Source organism: Ictalurus furcatus, chromosome 24 (genome assembly GCF_023375685.1).
Source record: "Ictalurus furcatus strain D&B chromosome 24, Billie_1.0, whole genome shotgun sequence".
NCBI lineage: Eukaryota > Metazoa > Chordata > Actinopteri > Siluriformes > Ictaluridae > Ictalurus > Ictalurus furcatus.
Window position 1 is genome coordinate 10,970,895 of NC_071278.1, and position 18,041 is coordinate 10,988,935.

Here is an 18,041-nt window from a genome sequence, read left to right on the forward strand (position 1 = left end):
ATAAGTAGATAAAATATTATTGTACAGATTGATATAATGATTATGAAATAATTCTGTACTGAAAGGGTCCATTCAGTTAATTTTTACCTGTAAATCGGGCTGCTGTGCTGTCCTGGACATTATTCTGAGAAGCCAGTGGTTCTCAAAAGGCAGTCCGGGAATCCCAAGGGGTCTGTGAAGCATAGCCAGAGGGTCTGTGTACATCCCTACCAAAATTATTATAACCTGTTAATCAATGAGTTTATTATCGTTATCTGACTGATCATCTTAATGAGTGGTTTGAACATATCAGGCACTACTGGAGTATCCTGTGGTGCACAGATATGTAGACTGAAAATCAGTGAGTTTCCCAAAGCCATCAGTCACAGCATAATTTGCACAGCCATCTTTTTCTGCACACTACTTTGCACGTTACACATTACATTACTATGTGCACTACCACCTACATTTATATACATTCTGAAAACTGAAACTGAAAGTTTCTTGCTTTGCCCTGGGTATACTTTGGATATAATAGTACTTTTTTTTGTTTTGTTTAGTAGGCGTTATACTGTATGTTAAATAGTCCAGTATTTGTTAATGGAGCTTCAATTCCATTCAATTCAATTTTATTTGTATAGCGGTTTTAACAATAGACATTGTCTCAAAGCAGCTTTACAGAAACATATAAACACAGGATACAGATTTTAAGTGTGTGAATTTATCCCTATTGAAGCTATTTATCCCTATTGGGCTACCACAAGAATTTCAGTGTGCGCTTTTTCATGTGTGAAAATAACAAATAAAAAGCTTAGACCAACAAATTTTTAACCAACCAACAATAAGTCAACAACATGTGTCAGTTTGGACCTAGTGTATTTTATTCCTGAAGAAGCTTCAGGAATAAAAATGTCTATGGTTCCAGAATATAATACAAATGAATAACTCTTTCATGCATAAATTATTTTAAAATTTATCCATATTCTTTTTTTTCTTACTTAAATTGCATGTCATACGATTAAAGAAATTATTATTTCCATTCAAAATGAACTGGCTTGTCCATAAAAAATTCAGTCTTACAATATGTTTATAAACAAAAGTTGTTAGAATTCAGAGATGATTGGAATGTACAGAGTTATAGGGTTGGGGTTGGGGTTAGGGTTGTATTGTTTATTTTTTAACAATATTCTTGATGAAAAGAGAATAACAATATACCCCCCCCCCCCCTTAATGTATCGTGTTGCCTTCTTGAGCATCAGTGAATGCACCTTTTCTAATAGTCGTGTACGAGTCCCTCAGTCATCCTCAGTGTGAAAAGATGGATCTCAGCATCCATATAGTCACTGCTGGAAAGGGGTCAAATATGCAGAAGATGCTGGAAAAGTGAAGAATGTGCAGGACCTGGAGGATTTTTCTGATGAACAGTGGGCAGTTTAACTGCTCAGGACAAAACATAAAAACAGTCGTTGATCATCCAGGTAACAACACACAGTATTAACAATCAAGTGTGTGTAAACAATTGAACTGGTTCATTTGTGTAAATTCAGTTATTTTTGTGTCTTGTGGACTATGCTATATGTATACATCTGTTATGTGAAATAGTTTATTCAGGGCAGGTCTAAATAGAACCAAAAAAAACAAGAGAACAATATTAACAATAACAATAACAATAATAATAAAAAAGTTATTAACATGAACTTTTAGCAGAACCACAATAAGGACTAGAAGGTAATATTTTGGTGCAGTCTGAGGTTTGTAACTTGTGTAACTCCGCCTATGAACACCCATACATCCAGTCCGTGGTGTTAGTCTCTGTTCCTCTCAGTCAGGTGGAACTTAAAACCCTCTCCGTCTCCCTGCTGAGATTTTACAACTTGCTTTAACCTGTCGGAATGTGTGTGTCCTACTGAACTCTTTCAACTCGCCATCTTCTGCAGGTAAGTTTTGTTGTTGTTGTTGTTGTTTTTGTTGTGATGTTGGGGTTAGGGTTAGAGGAAGTCAGAGCACAATTCTTTTTTGCGCGCTCGTGAGTTTGAGCTCGTGCGCGCTCGATTGTCGGCTGATGCGTATCGAGAAAACCTGAAGAAAAGCCTTTACAGATATGACGGAGCTACAGGGGGTTGTTTTTGTTTGTTTGTTTGTTTGTTTGTTTAGGGGAGTGGGGGGGGGGAGGGGGATAAACGTTCCTCTGGGGTGGTGGAAGGGGGGTATTTCAGAAAGCAAGCAGGTTATGCGTCTTACCTGGGTAAATTTTACTCAGAGTGAACAGATAACTTTAATGCTCAGTTCCACACACACACACACACACACACACACACACAAACCAAACAAACAAAAATAAATAAATAAATAAGGCGCAGGTCATTTTCAGGGTATGTACTGTAAGTAACCATAGCAACTTACTCTCTGAGCATAACCTTCTCTGAAGCATGTTATGTATCAGGTTTACTTTGTTTCAGAGAGCATGGCGTGCTCTTTTGAAGAATGTCCTGTGGACGAGGAAGCACATATTATAGGCTACATACACAATCTTTTTCTCCATGAGAGGGTGATAAAACCATGTATAGATGTGTTTTCATATCCGGATGAATATTTCAGGAGCCATTAGCAGTTTTCAAGTGAAATGTGAATATATAGGCTACGTGAATGCATTTAACAAACCTTTTGAAACCTCACATCGAGCACACTTCATGCATTGCCCTTCATTTAAAATTTATATACATATATATATATATATATATATATATATATATATATATATATATATATATATATTTCTGGTAGAGGGAGTTTTCTGTATAACATCTGAAAGGCAACTGTGTCAAACGGTTCCTCCACACTTTTGTGCAATTTCAGCTTTCCCAAATGTGACTGATGGAACCGACAGTCCTATTAAAGCGCCTGCATCAAGCATCAAGGAGACTATGTTAATAGGAAGTCATTCCATAGCACCAATGTGCAGGTAACAGTAGATTATTGTTTGCTGAATCAAAGTTTAAGGAATTAAATTACTGGCCACTCATTACTGGGCCCTACTAACTAGGTAATATGTGACGCATCCCACCTCATCGCCAACATGGAAGCAAAACGGCCAGGGTCTATACACAGTACCAGAATATTTTGAGGCCCACTATTCTTTATGAAGATGATCAAGAGGAACCCCTGGGTAACCCAGTGGACTAAAGAGATGGCAGGGTGGTACGAGACGTTATCTGACAAAATCACTTCTAATTAAAAGACGATTATTATTGAATAACCTGAATGTCAATGCGTGCATTCATTTCCAAAGCAATGAATGGTCTTATTTTTAAAAAATACATGCTGTCACATGCAAGAGCAAGAGTATAATGCACAAAGTAAACAGTCGAGTGTGGTTCGTTGTTTCTTTATTTCCTGTAATTGAGAAAGACATTTGTATTTATTGCTTTGCCATTCAGCAATAAATGATAGAATAGTCATCACTAGGCAAGTACTTTGCCTAACGTTAGCCAGTGCTTGAGCAATTCAGTTTCAATCCTGGCCTTTTTTTATGTTGTAGAAGGTCCATCTCCGAGTCACTTTGTCTAATTTGCATTTGAAGATGGCCCTTATACGTACAGTTCCTCTGCAGGCAGCTAGGAAGACAGATGGATAATTCAATATGATTGATATCATAAATGTCTGTAATACATACACAGACCAAATATTTTTAATTAGGACAACTGCAAACAATGTTTTATACTGCCAAGATTCTGTGTGGAGGTAGATGGACCCTCCTCTGTATAGGAATCCCCTGCCATGATCTTTAAGGGGAGAATGACAAAATTTTAATAATCACACATTTTTTTAAAAAAGGGAACGCATTATATAGGCCACCCAGCATCTTCATTTTGTATCTCTGCCACAGCAGAGGTGGTCTCTTCAACTTCATCCCACAGTGCAAATTGCTAATGGTGTTTGGTCTAGCAAACAGAAACAATACCTGAAGACAATAATCATTTACAACTGTGGCAGGACGTGCTGTTACAGGAGGGTCAATTTAATAAGATGTGTCCATCAGCAACTGTAAGAAAACGAAATCAGATGCTCAATGTACATTCTCAAACAAATACAACTAATATACAAAGACATAAGGAACATCTAGTAGGGGCACTACAATTAAGACTACAGTACACACCATATGCAGTAAAATAAAATAAGCATGCATAATACACAAGTGAAACATTGCCAATAAAAAATTCCTTTTTTAGACCGTGGCAGTGTTTACTGTCATCTTGATTGTTTAAGGATAAATCACTTAAAGCACTGAAAGTCCTAAGTACTAATATGCTACACGTACATTTTGTCAAGCCACTTATATCATGGGAAGTAGCTGACTGATGAACTGCCCCCTGGAACTGCCCCCTTGATTAAGGGACAGTGCCAGCTCCTCAGCCAGAGTGAGTGAAGGTGCTGGTGGACCCCCAGCCATTTTACTGGCCTCTGCCTTCTTCCTGTGGCTATATAGAACCCAGAGAAAAGTTATTGTAGAAGGTTGGGCCAATTAGTTAGGTTACAGTTTAGGAAGATTACCTTTATTGTGTTTCATTTTGACTTGGCTCCATAAGTTCTTCTGGGTCCAGAAGGATTATGCTTGATCAAATATAAAGCCTTTTATATTATTAGTACTATGTACAATGCTAAGAAATTGATGGACGGCTAAAAGTAAAGGCATATTTATTAAAGGCTGATTGGCGTGTCTAAAGTGTCCGTAGTGTATGAATGGGTGTGTGAGTGTGTATGTGATTGTGCCCTGTGATGAATTGGCACCCTGTCCAGGGTGTACCCTGCCTTGTGCCCCATGTTCCCTGGGATTGGCTCCAGGTTCCCCGTGACCCTGAAGAAGGAGTAAGCAGTAGGAGATGGATGGATGGATGGATAAACTCACGCATTTACTCGATGTGTTGCTTTTTTCCAAGCGAACTCTCTGCCTGATGCAGCACTGTTCATTTTTAAAAATATATATTAAATATATATACTGATATATATATATATATATATATATATATATATATATATATATATATATTATAATATAATATAGTGGTAATTTGTTGCCTTCTATTGGTGGCATGTTATGTCTAGTGGATACCATTAAGGACCAATAATGGTAATGGTTTTAATGCTTAGCTGATGGTTTGTAATGGTATTTGTAGTGGAAACCATTAGAATGTTTGTGATGGTTTTGTAAGTACTTCTACAGCATTGACCAACTATATTGTTATAGTAACAAGTAGCTGCTTGAAGGTTATTGTATTGTATTATAAACATTGATATTTATATTGGCTTTTCTAAAATGACACTGCTCCTTTACTAGCTACAAAAAACCTAAATTTTAAATATTAGTAATATCTTTTCTAGATACACAATGCACGTCACAAGTTAAATATTGTGATACGATAATTAACAACAACAACAACAACAACAACAACAAAAACGACTGCATTGTGAATTTATCACATCGTTTACAGTCGTATTTAGTCATCCAGCGTTTGAAACAGGGAGTATTTCATGACAAGACGTGGAAGAATAAAGCTTCACAATAGGGGTGAGCATTATGGCCCAAAAATAAGTAAATAATTAAATAAAATTATTGTATCACAATACTATAGGTGTTGTAGGGTTTATTGAGTTGTCCTGCTGGAGAACGTCTTAAAGGTTCCATGTAGAACTCTAACAGAGGTCTTCCTTCTCAGAAGGAGCCACTCTGGAAACCTGGAACCATGAACAATCCAAGGAACCCTTGAGGAACCTTTTTTTTTCTAAATACCAGTGGCAGTGCAAGTGTTAAACATTTTATTAGGGTGAGCGCAGCAGAAAAGTGTTTGCAAGAAATTGCAAGTTCCCAGAATGGCCAATTTTCCTCCCTTGGACCCCATTGTTGGGATCCAAGGGAGGAAAATTGGCCATTCTGTATGGGTGGGAGGGATGGCATACGCTCTCCCCTGTCAGTCACAGTGACACCAGCCAATCTGTGAGCCCATGTATGCGGAAGAGGGTAAACAGCACTCTCTTCCGAGTGTGGGTGCTGTCGTGCTGCATGAGCAGCAGTTTGAAAAAACTGCAGTTGGTGTCATGTGTCTCGGAGGAAGCCGTCATCCACCACGGTTGTTAGCTGTCGTATGATACAGGAGAGCTGGCTGGTGCATGGGAATTATCAGGTGAACAAATTGTGGAGAAACCGCAACCTAATCTGTTGATGAATATGTATAAATTCTAACAAGTGACACTAATGTGATGTGGTTGTAAAATAAAGTACCAGTGATTACCCCCCAACCCCCCCCCCCCCACCTTAATGATAATCTTCTTATCTTGTTTTTTTTATACGTCTTGAGTTGTGTCTCTTGTTACAAACTTACAGGAAGTTTGAGATCATGCTAGAACTTTTTTTTTTTTAAACTGACCTTTTTTCATCAGTTTATCAAAACAATATAAAAGTGTAACTTTCTCAGTTTCTGGTTGTATAAAATAGAAGGGATTTTTTTTTTTCGGTAATTTATGCACAGAGAGATGGTATGATGCCACTTTTTCTTTTCCATTACTGATACTGAAACTGTGTGTATTGGCTAATACTGATGTATTTTTACTACTAAATGAGCTATTTAGAAATAGAAATTCTGAAATTTGAAATAACTATTTAAAATCTAACTAAAAAACCCCTCAGTCTCAAACTGTTCAAACACTTTATTGGAAGTCTGCTGTTTAGCATTTTTCCTTGTTTCAGTGTGAAATATTTCCACACAGCTTTCATATCAAATCCCATTTGCTAGCTAGCGAATTACTTGTGGTTGTTGTGGTAATCTGGGTGGATACTGCTATTATCATGTGACCTATCTATCCTTAGGATATCTTTATACTAATATATCATTACAAGCCTGGATGACAGGGTTTTAAAAATGACACTGGTATCAAACTTGGCTAAGTTTTAAAAATGAAACTGGTGTCATATATTTTGGTGAATACTTGAGTCTGCCTGGTACTTGGATGTCGTATAAAACAAGCACTTTAATATTTAATTAAGCTAGAGCTGATTTACTGTGTCACACAGTATGTCACCCTGTGTCGCTGTGTTTGGAGATTATTCTACACCCTTTAATAGGAAATATTCTACATTCAAATAAGGACATTCTTCAGTTCTTGTTTTTACTTCTTGCTAGGTTTCAGGTGTCTTCAGCACCGAGACACAACTATTTCTTAATCGCTCTTTACACAGCATTCTTTAAGAAGGGTTCTACCGGTGAAGAACAGTCATCTCTGAATGCTTAATGCTTCATCATCAGTTTTGACAGGCGTGTTGATTACTCATACTTTTTCTGGTATGAAATCAATAATCTATTTTTAAAGGAAATATGAATGAATCTCTTAATCAAATATGGCATTGGAATATATGGCATTCTCTTGGTAGTTTGTACTGAGGCCAAATGTTCAATTAGATGTCACACCAACTGTGCATAACATCATATTACAATATTATCTTTTGAGTAATAATCACATTTGCATTATACCCTATGCTCCTGCATGTGAGTGCATGTATTTGTAAGAATAAGACCATGCATTGCTTTGGAAGTGAATGCATGCATTGACATTCAGGTTATTTAATAAGCTGTGATGATCTGGGTCATTTTGCATTTATCATAAGATGCTTATGGATGGATGAAATCATTTGCATTGTTCACCAGCTCTCTGAACGTTTTCCGATTCGGCCTTCGTATTGCCGAGCAGTGACACTAATTAGCAATACAACTAACATTATTCAGGCACCTAAACTTTTACACACACAGCCTCATGCACAAATAGATTGCACTTGATCCAGGCTCTCAGCACGTAGGAGCACAATGGGTTAATGGAAATGTCATTTGAATAGCCGGTGGTGTGAGAGACAAAGCTCCTCTGTGAATACCGAACAGTTGCCTGATTCGGTATGCTTTTAAACCTCAACTTTGCTTAACAAATCGAGCAGCATGTCATGTGCCCCTCGCAAAACCAAGGACGAGCGCCAGACGAGCACAAATTCAATTTGAAACCTGTCCTTTATAAATTGACCTCATCCCGCTGGCCCTTTTACCTTCATCACCTCCTCCGTCGATGTTAAAGTCACTGTTCTAGCAGGGGACTTATTATGCACCCAGTTTTGGATATACTTCAAAATATCAGCTCCATTGGATGCTGCTCTTTTTTCTTTCTTTCTTTCTTTTTTTTCAGGCTTCATTTTCTGTTTCCCACGAAGCCTTTCTTACAAACACCCAAGGGGTCTTGTGGTGTTAAAATAATTGGCACCGTTTTGAACAAGCCTCATGAAAGTATGTGTCCTATGGTCATTTGTGAGAATTACATTGGGACTGTGAATAAACATGTTAACTTGAAGTATTTATAAAATCCAGGAATAGTGCTTGTTCTATATGCTAAAAGTTCATCTTTTCCCGCACTAGTACAGTGCAAGTTCATTTTGGTTGCCGATGATACTACTATAGGGTTAGTATTCAAGTATTTAGTATTTCAAGTTGGAAATTTTGCTGCAAAAGCAAGGACATGTACCTTCATGTGAAGCCGTTGAAACTCGACAAAGCCGCATCTGTTTATGTCGAAGGTATTCGGTGTTGTGTTGCATCACCTCTCGAATTTTCTGGCTCACTCTCTACTGCGGAACAATGCATTTTATTGTGAATCACCTTCCACAGAGTTATGCATTTCTGTCATCATTCTGACTCACAAGCGTAATAAAATATTATCATCCTTTGAATCCACGCAGTCTCATCATGTTTGATGTCGATTCAAAACTGTTAACACATTCTCCCTCTGTAGACATTAGTGTACATTTTAGAATTGTTTGTTTTTACTTGCTTGAGTGACAGGTGTCGCTTATTGGACACTATTTGTAAGGTTAAAATTTGTTGTAACGTTTCACTGTGTAAGGTGGCGTTATGATGCACCGTCACGTAAAGAGGTTGGCACCCAAAGTTGATTATTTTCCAATAGCAGCACATTCTGACGTGGTTTTCATCTTATACCACATCAGTTTACCAACATAAACTATTTATTTTAATGATTAAAGAACGACTTTTTTCTCCATTGGTAGTTTTGTGAAACATCCAGGAAACAAGTTCCTGTTATCGCTTACATTATAGCAGCTTTAAACATTGTTGTTTACGCTGTTCCCTTTTCCCAGCCTCTCTTTTATCCATTCTTGAAGTTAATGACACAAAATCGCAAAAGCCCTCTGTCATGACGGCTTTCCCAGGGCAGGAAAAAACTTACTGCCTGTTACAAAGTGCTGACACTGGAGACTCCTTCCAAAAATGCTAAATACCAAAAATTTCACCATATCAACAATCCGATACATTTTTATAGCTGTTTATGTGAAGCATCTATTAGAAAAGTTCTGGTAGGTGCATTAATTAGTGCTGTGCTATTCTAGAAAATGAATTGACACCTTCTGGCCAATTTGAGAATTCGACAGTACTGGCGTATAATGCCATTTTAAAGTCTAGAAATGCTTTAACCTTCTATCAACCTGCTCTGTTGTTCTGGTTCTAGCACTTTAATTTAAAACCGAGTGAATGAGCTTCTTCAGTTCATTTTAAATCTTACACTTGGACTGTCAGGAAACATTCATGCTCATCCAATCCATGTTTTTATTTATTTATTTTTTTATTTGTTAGAAATTTTTTTTGTCATTATGAGCAGGCGTAAATTTGAATGGGGCTTGGGAACGTCATGCCTTGGAGCAGATAAATATATACTCAAGGAAGCAAGACAGATCCATTACAGACACTGTGGAGATTTACTAACAATTAATTTCAGATGTAATAAAGGGCACTGCAATTGCTCTATATATAGTTAATGGGTCCTATATGTGTTATTAGTTCAAAATGGATATTGATAATGGAATTGATCATTTCAATATCAACAAATAGAGATCAGACCCAATTTGTGGACGTGGAACGGCTGTTCAGAATGAAGTTTCTCCAAAGGAAAAGAATGTTGTTTTGCTTTAAGTGACCAGAAAATTCAATAAGTCAGTTATTACGAACGCGTTCTCTTCGCATTATGCGTACATGAACGCAATCCACTGATGTCATTCACGGGTGCCATCAAAACAAACGGATTGAAAGCACTCGCATGTCGACTAATTATTCACTTCACCGTGTGCAACTTTCACTGCATTTGTGTGGCAGGTCTGCTTTCAGAAAGCTGTTTTTAATCAAATAAAAAAAGTTTTAGTATCATTCAGGAGACTTGAAACTTCAAGTGAGCCTTCAAATTCATCTACGTCACTCCAGTGCAAATTTTGGTACACAATATAAGCAGCACAGCATTTGCCTTGTTGTCTTACTAGAGTTTTACAGCTTGTTCGGTGCCATTTGTAGCCCCTTATCTTTAATCTGCACTTTCCCAAAGCAGCCGAAAAACTTTTCTTTGGCTCTTAAGATGTGAAATTCTAGCAGTAGTAAGGGCTTGGTCGGGGGAGGCCGCTGCACTGCTTGACATTGTGTTTCAGTTTCACACAAAACAGCTCACCGCAGTTCCTATGTACCGGTAGGCTGGAGGAGCAAGGCTGCAGCCCATTGGCTGGAGACGCTCTGTTGGTTCGTGGTTGTGCTAAAATCAGACAGGGTGGCTAGAACACGTGGTGAGCACTTCCGCTCGACATTGCTCTCCACCACGAGTGCGAAACAGTTTCGGTCCCAGTCCTGGGGGAAGAAGACTGAAAGGAAACTGTAGTGAAACAGGATCAAAACTGTATGTGTGACTCGCTGTGCAAAAAATGAAAAGAGATCAAATTGAGCTCATATGCCCTTGTATGTGTTGTGTTCAGTCAAGTGCACAACTGATTGCACTTGCAACAACCTTTGGGATGGCATGTCTTTAAAAGTTCATCTCTATAACAGTTTTAACATGCTGAAATATCGGTTCCATTTTTAGCATCATAGGCCGGTTCTGCTTTATTTCTGGTGATGCAGTAGAATTGCAGCTTTTGAATGTGTGTGTGTTTTTTTTTGCAAAGGCGTACCCCTTTTGTGCGGTCCTTGCCTTCGCCTTTGATGGCTTGATCTCACACGAAGAGGCGAGACTGAACATCTGTTCTCGAAATGAGGAAGTGAAGATGTTAGTCACCTCCTCCAAAATAAGCTCAGAGGAAACTTGGTTAGGGTTGTATTGTAAGCTGGGGGTGTGGGCAAAAGCCAAGCATCTGCGTGCCCGTCCGCATATAAGCGTGTGAATGCAGCTTGCGAGTACCGCGTTGTGTAACGAGTCGGCTGAGTCACAAAGGTGTTGCGCAGAAATTTGACAGAATTGGTGTGTCATTTATTATGTTGAGAACCTGGTGTGTGAAGGGGGAAAACCCTATGGATTGTTTCCAGTTAGTTATCACCTGAGCTATAAAAAAACAAAAAACCCAAAAAAACAATTGAATAGAAGCTTCTCCCTGTTTTAACGTTTCTAAATCTCCCAGTTTGCAGCGGCTGTCGATTCACTCAAACGTCCCTCTCTCCTTCCTGTTGGTCATGCGGCTGCATCCTGAAGAGGACCTGAAAATCTTATCTTATTAATCAGTTGGAGGGACTGCTAGTGGTCTAACACCTGGGTTGACTTTTCTGTCAATGGAGGCAGTACGTCAGAAACTGATCTGCAGCTTGCTGTTATCAACTACGGAAGCGCAGACATGTCTCTGGTGCTGTTCATACTGATCCAGCAACCTCGGTAGAGGTCGACCAATAGTGGATTTTACAGATAACTAAGTTGGGTAGTACCTGCCGATAACCGATCAATCAACCAAAAGTTTTTTTAAACTGATATTGAATGAAAACAGAACAAAGTAAAATATTACAAGTAATAATAATAATAATAATAATAAATGATTACAAAAATAAACAGTACTGACTCATGCTCTTTTACAAGTTACTGAACAGAGCAACCAGACAAATTCCCTGTATGATAAAAATACAGCTCTACAAGGAAAGATAACACAAAGAAAAAGAATAACAGGGACCACTCAGGCCAAAGTACCTTTACAAACAATTTTTAATAAGCGCACTTACAGTAAGTGCACTTCCCAACACAATTAACAGGTAAACTGTTTCAAAATGTGAGCAGTTCTTTCTAAAATGAAAACAATCAAGCTATGGACAGCATATTTAAAAAAAACTTTTTAATATTGAGTACATTATATCTACTACATAGTAATGTCGTATTATTACCGTATTTTATTTTTACCAATTTGATCTCTGTACCGACGTTAAAGTGTGAATTGTTTGCCCATCAGGGAATCACTTCCCTCCCCCTTTCCCACTGCCCTACTCACCAACAGCTACAGTAAACAGTCATGATACTCTACACACAGAAACCCAACAGCGTCCTGACTAATCTTATAACAGACTTGTTCATAAAATATTGAATTTGTTTATACTGATTGAAAATGTCCAATAAGTCCATTTCAATTCAGCTGGCGGGTTAAAAGTGCAATTAATGGAAAGGTGATTGACAGGCAAGTGAGTATTTAACCCTTTTATACAACTAAAAGCTGTTTTTAAGAAAATATAAGATAAAAGACAAACTTTCTCGACAAAATCCCACTGTTAAACAAGTGTCAGACTCCAATTAAACAATTTTTTATTTATTAAAATCTGTTTTTGAAAATGATATTTTCTAACATTTTGTTCATCAACATTTAATTTTTAAGACCTTTATGTTAACAATATTTGGTTCCAAACACACTTTTTTTATTTCTTCTTCTTCTTCTTCTTCTTCTTCTTCTTCTTCTTCATTTTTACGTATATAACTTTTTCCTTTTTGCTCATTGTATTCCTAAACATGGACAATCTTATTTTATTATTACCTTTTTAACATAAGGACTATTTAGAAAAAAATAATGTAATTTGAAGTAATAAAAGCAACTAAAAAATTTTGGATAAAATAATTGATGCTTAAATATGGAATCCTTTTTAATTTAACATTTGTAAAATAAGCAATTCATGTTTCATGGTTTTGTTTTTTTGTTACACTTGTGTAACGGTGTGGTGGAAAAATGTGTGACTCGGTAAGTCAGTTCAAAGATGAACTATTTTTAGAAGTTCATTAAAACTCCGGTTTTAGAATGTTTTAATGAGCATTACATCTTTGACCAGGTAAAATGTCACCGCAGCAGTAGCTATGTTTCCATCCATGTATTTTTAAGCAAATTTTGGGATATCGCATAAAAAAAAAACGACCAGATGTGAATAACATCTCCAAAATGCGCATAAAAAGCTTATGTACTCAATTGAGGTGGATAATTTTTTTATTCAATAAGAAGACATGCACATAAACTACAGTGGAAAGTAACACATTTACCAAATAAGTTCCTTTGGTGTGCATCAAAAAAGTCTTTGTGACTTTGCTTCAACAAATCATGTGATCGGATAATTGGGTTAATACAGTGTAATCAAAATGATTCAACCCCCACTGCAAATCAGGTTTATTGTCAAATTTACAGATTTTCAGCTGTTTGCAATGAACAAATCAAACAAAAGCAATTGAAATAGTTCAACACAACGAATGCTTTAAGTGTTTTCCCCAAATTCAACTGGAAATGCAACTTATAATGACTTCGCCAGTTTCAAAATTATTCAACCCCCTGAGTAGAATCCCTCACAACAGCACAAATATGCAAAACAAGTGTTGTCTCAAGCACATTTGATGTAACTAATCAAGGTCTTCATTAGTTGCACCAGGTAATAGTTGCATTAGTTGCACCAGGTTGCACATGAAATACCTGAACTGGCTAGGGGCAAAACATATATGAAATACCTGAACTAGCTAGGATTTGAACCCCACCTGATTTGAACCCCATAGAAAATCTCTGGTGGGATTTGAAGAAGGCGGTTGCAGTGCGCAAACCCAAGAATATTACTGAACTGGAGGTCATTGCTCATGAGGAACGGGATAAGATTCCTCAGGAACGCTGCCAGAAGCTACGCATCTCATTTGCAGCAGGTCATAACAGCTAAAGGAGCTCTACTAAGCACTGAAGATGATTGTCATGAAGGGGTTGAATAATTCTGAAATTGGAGAGGTCATTATAAGTTGCATTTTCAGTTGAATTTGGGGAAACCACTTGAAGCATTCGTTGTGTTGAACTATTTCACTTGCTTTTGTTGGATTTGTTCCTCGCAAACAGCTGAAAGTTTGTACATTTTGATAATAAACCTGATTTATCATTTTGATTGCAACTGTAAGTTAAATTCACAACTTGGATCGAAACATATGTAGCTAGTGATATCTTTGCAGAGTTTACTTGTTTTCTCATGAGCAGTGTTTTTCTCAAACCCTTTTATTGCACAAGCTGAACTAGCGAATAGAGTAAAAACAACTCTGGGAGCCGTATCAGAGTGTTTTCAGCGCAACCGATGAATGTGTTTAGTTTCACTGTACACTCGATTTCTCTGCCATATCATATCATATCATTGCCACCCATAAAGAAACTATCCATGCAATTATAATGTAGCTACTGAGGATATCTGTACTGTCACAGATGGATTAAAGTAGCACATGTTATGTAAATACACATGTATCACCTTCAATATTTGATCATGGGTCCTCAGATCCTACTTATATTCCTGTTACTTGTTGAAGTAAGATGAACCTGACTTTGACATTACCTACAAACTAAGTATGCAGGAACTGTGTGTGGGGCGGTCAGATGTCTCTGTGGATGAATTCTGGCAAACAGACCAAACTGATGACAAATTTTTACTGGCCAAAATTGGGTTTTTCCTGACAGTTCTATACTTTAAGAAACCACGTTTCTTTCACTTAAATTACTGAAATGACCTCAGCAGTCTTACCGGAAAACTCAAGTTGTGTAAGAAGCCAGTTTAACTAACGTAGCAGTCAATCTGATGAAAGATGATTAAAACCTTGCTAGCTGAGAGTGATTTCCTGACCCAGTGAATGCCAGGCTTTGATCAAGTTGTTGGATAGCTACATGACGCAGCGAAACAGACAAAATCAATTCAAGTTTGTAATCAAATACTGGCTGTTAAATTTTCGTCTGCATTGCAGTCAGAATGGAAATGCAATTTTCTCCATTTTCACTGTTGAAGGTAGCCAGATTTTAAAAAGTTGTAACTGTATTGTGACTGAAAAATGGTGCAAAAGAGGAACATATTTGAGTTCAGAATAAAAGGGTAGTTTTCGTAATCCAAAAGTCTGAGACCTCCAATGAAGATTTATTTCATATAATCTAATTACAAATGATATTACCAGTACACCACTTGTGTGAAAAGTCCAATTTTATAGAATGTAACATTTATAGAATATTCACATGAATTGGTATGTCGCCCGTTTGCTTTAGTGACAGTATGCACTTGAGCTTGCATGGACTCCACAAGTTTGGGTAAAATCTGAGTGTCATCTGAACACGTTCTTCAGTGGAAGGGACAAATCAGTAATCATTACAGTTACAAATGTCACAATGTCACAGATTTACTTACATTTATACAGTGAGCAACAAATCATGCAGAATCTTGAATATGGAAGATTTTGAACATTTCATTTTCTTTGTTTTAGTTATTTCTATAAAACTTAATGTTTATCTCCAGTTCTAATTTAAAAAAAAACAACAACAACAACAACAACAGACTTTTCAGTGTGTTCTCAACCTTTTGGCCTCACTGTATCTACTGGAAAATATCAGAGTTTCACCATTTGAAGAAGTACTTAAATATAGTCCACACAGTTGCAGTCATTAGTTTACATACGTCTTGCAGAATCTGCAAAATGTTAATAATGAAGACAAAAATAAGAGAGATCATGAAAATAGAATTTTGTTTTTTTATTTAGTACTGCTCTAAATAAGCTATTTCACATACATATAGTTCACAAGACACAATAGTAACTGAAGTTAGTACGTTTGATTATTAATACTGTGTGGTTACCTGGATGATCGACGACATGATGTGTTTATGTTTAGTGATAGTTGTTCATGAGTCCCTTGTTTGTCCTGAGCAGTTAAACTACCCACTGTTCTTCAGAAAAATCCTCCAGGTCCTGCACATTCTTTACTTTTCCAGCATCTTCTGCATATTTGACCCCTTTCCAGCAGCGGCTATATGATGTAGAGATCCATCTTTTCACACTGAGGACAACTGAGGGACTCATACACAACTATTACATAAGGTGCAAACATTCACTGATGCTCAAGAAGGCAACACGAAATATTAAGAGCCAGGGGGGTGTAATATTTTGAGCAGGATGCTTGTAAATTGCAGAAGTGTAAATTATAATTATCTTGTCTTCTGGGAAAGAATGTAAATATCATATATAAAGTTTTGAACAGGACGATCAGTGTAAATTGTTAGTATTTTGTTTAAAGGTCTTATTTGTTTCATTTAGTCCTGCCCTTCAGAAGCTATATAAGATATTTACATGTTTCCAGTTAGATAAGATAATAATGACACACAGTATTAAGAATCATTATTAAAGAATATTATTGTGTCGTGTGGACTACATGTAAACATCTGTTATATGAAAAAGTTTATTCAGGGCAGAACTAAATAAAAAACACAATGCAATTTTGTATGATCCCTCTTATTATTATTATTTTTTGTTTTTTATTATTGTTTTTATTATTGACATTTTGCAGATTCTGCAAGGCATATGTAAACTATTGACCGCAACTGTTGTACATAAATATTGTCATAATCAAGAAGCAAATCTTACTGGAAAACCAGCACGCCTATGAGACAATGATGCCCCATGGCAACTGAAGTAGATACACACATGCATTTACATAAGATATGCTACTCTAATCCATATTACTTTATAACTGCAAGTATTGTTAATGTGTAACTACTCAGATATTAGAGACAGTATTAAATCATCATTATGAGATACATAACTCTGTTATAACGATACTGCAGTAGTCTTGACCTTCTCTTGTCTTTTATTATGTTTCATAGATATTATAGATATATTTTATACCTTAGTAGACCTAATTATGAGATTAGTGTTTTGCTGGGGGTCTTTTTTTGTACATTTTTACTTAACCCTTTAAACTCCCAGAACTTCTTATTGCTTCCAGACTTACAATCCTTACTCCAGTAATGTAACTACAGTGGATAAAGTTTACACACCCCCAGACTTGCAGGGGTTTGTGATGTTGAAAAAAAGAAAGAAACCAAGATTAATGTGTATTTACATTTACATTTATTCATTTAGCTGACGCTTTTATCTAAAACGACTTACAAATGAGGAAATACAAGCAAAGTGATATATCAAGCGGAGAACAACACAAGTAATGCTACCATACAAGATCTTTTCATTGAGTTCTAGAGAAGCAAAGTGCACAGAGTAGAGGTGTAAGAGTCAGAGTCGTGTTTTTTAAAAATTTTTATATAATGTTGGGGTTGGCATTTTAAGGGTTAGTTAAGTGCTCACGGAAGAGGTGGGTCTTTAGCTGTTTTTTGAAAATAGGGAGAGATTCTTTGGTACGGATTGAGGTTGGAAGTTCATTCCACCACTGAGGGACAGATAGTGTGAAGGTTCTGGAAAGGGACCTTGAGCCACGCTGAATCGGCACTTCTAAGCATCGGTTGTTAACCGATCACAGATTGCGTGAGGGAACGTAAGTCTCAAGGAGCGTGTTGAGGTAGATAAATCATGTAATTTATATAATTATAATTATAATTATATAATTCATATAAACTCTTCAGGTAATACTGAGTAGGGAAATGAGTGTGATTAAGGGCATCATCCTAGTTTCATTCAACTGCAGTCTTACCTAAAGTGGAAAAAAAAAGTGAAAGGCCAGATCTCTCCTCAACATGCATCCGATCTGTGGGCTTTATCAGATTTATAGCAGCGAGAGATGCAAAAAAAAAAAAGAGAGACTGTGTGGGCATAGGGATGCTATCAGACAACGCTTTCATTTGCAAAGGCGTGCAGAAGTGACGGAGAGACAATGCAGTAATTATGTAGCTACAGGTGATCAGGTGGCACACGGGTTGCTTCAGATCCAGAAAATCTATGCAAAATGGATTGCCGCATAATTTCAAAGTGCACTC

General features: G+C 37.0%; 1 protein-coding gene across 2 annotated transcripts in view; it reads left to right on the forward strand.

The window, feature by feature from the left end:
* The first annotated feature begins 1,714 nt into the window (after positions 1–1,714).
* The window catches only part of card11 (caspase recruitment domain family, member 11), a 41,885-nt gene continuing 25,558 nt past the window's right edge, over positions 1,715–18,041 (forward strand). For both annotated transcript variants that reach the window (XM_053612316.1, XM_053612317.1), the window contains exon 1: positions 1,715–1,916. The gene's annotated coding sequence lies outside the window, so the exon portion shown is untranslated. The remainder of the gene's footprint in view (positions 1,917–18,041) is intronic.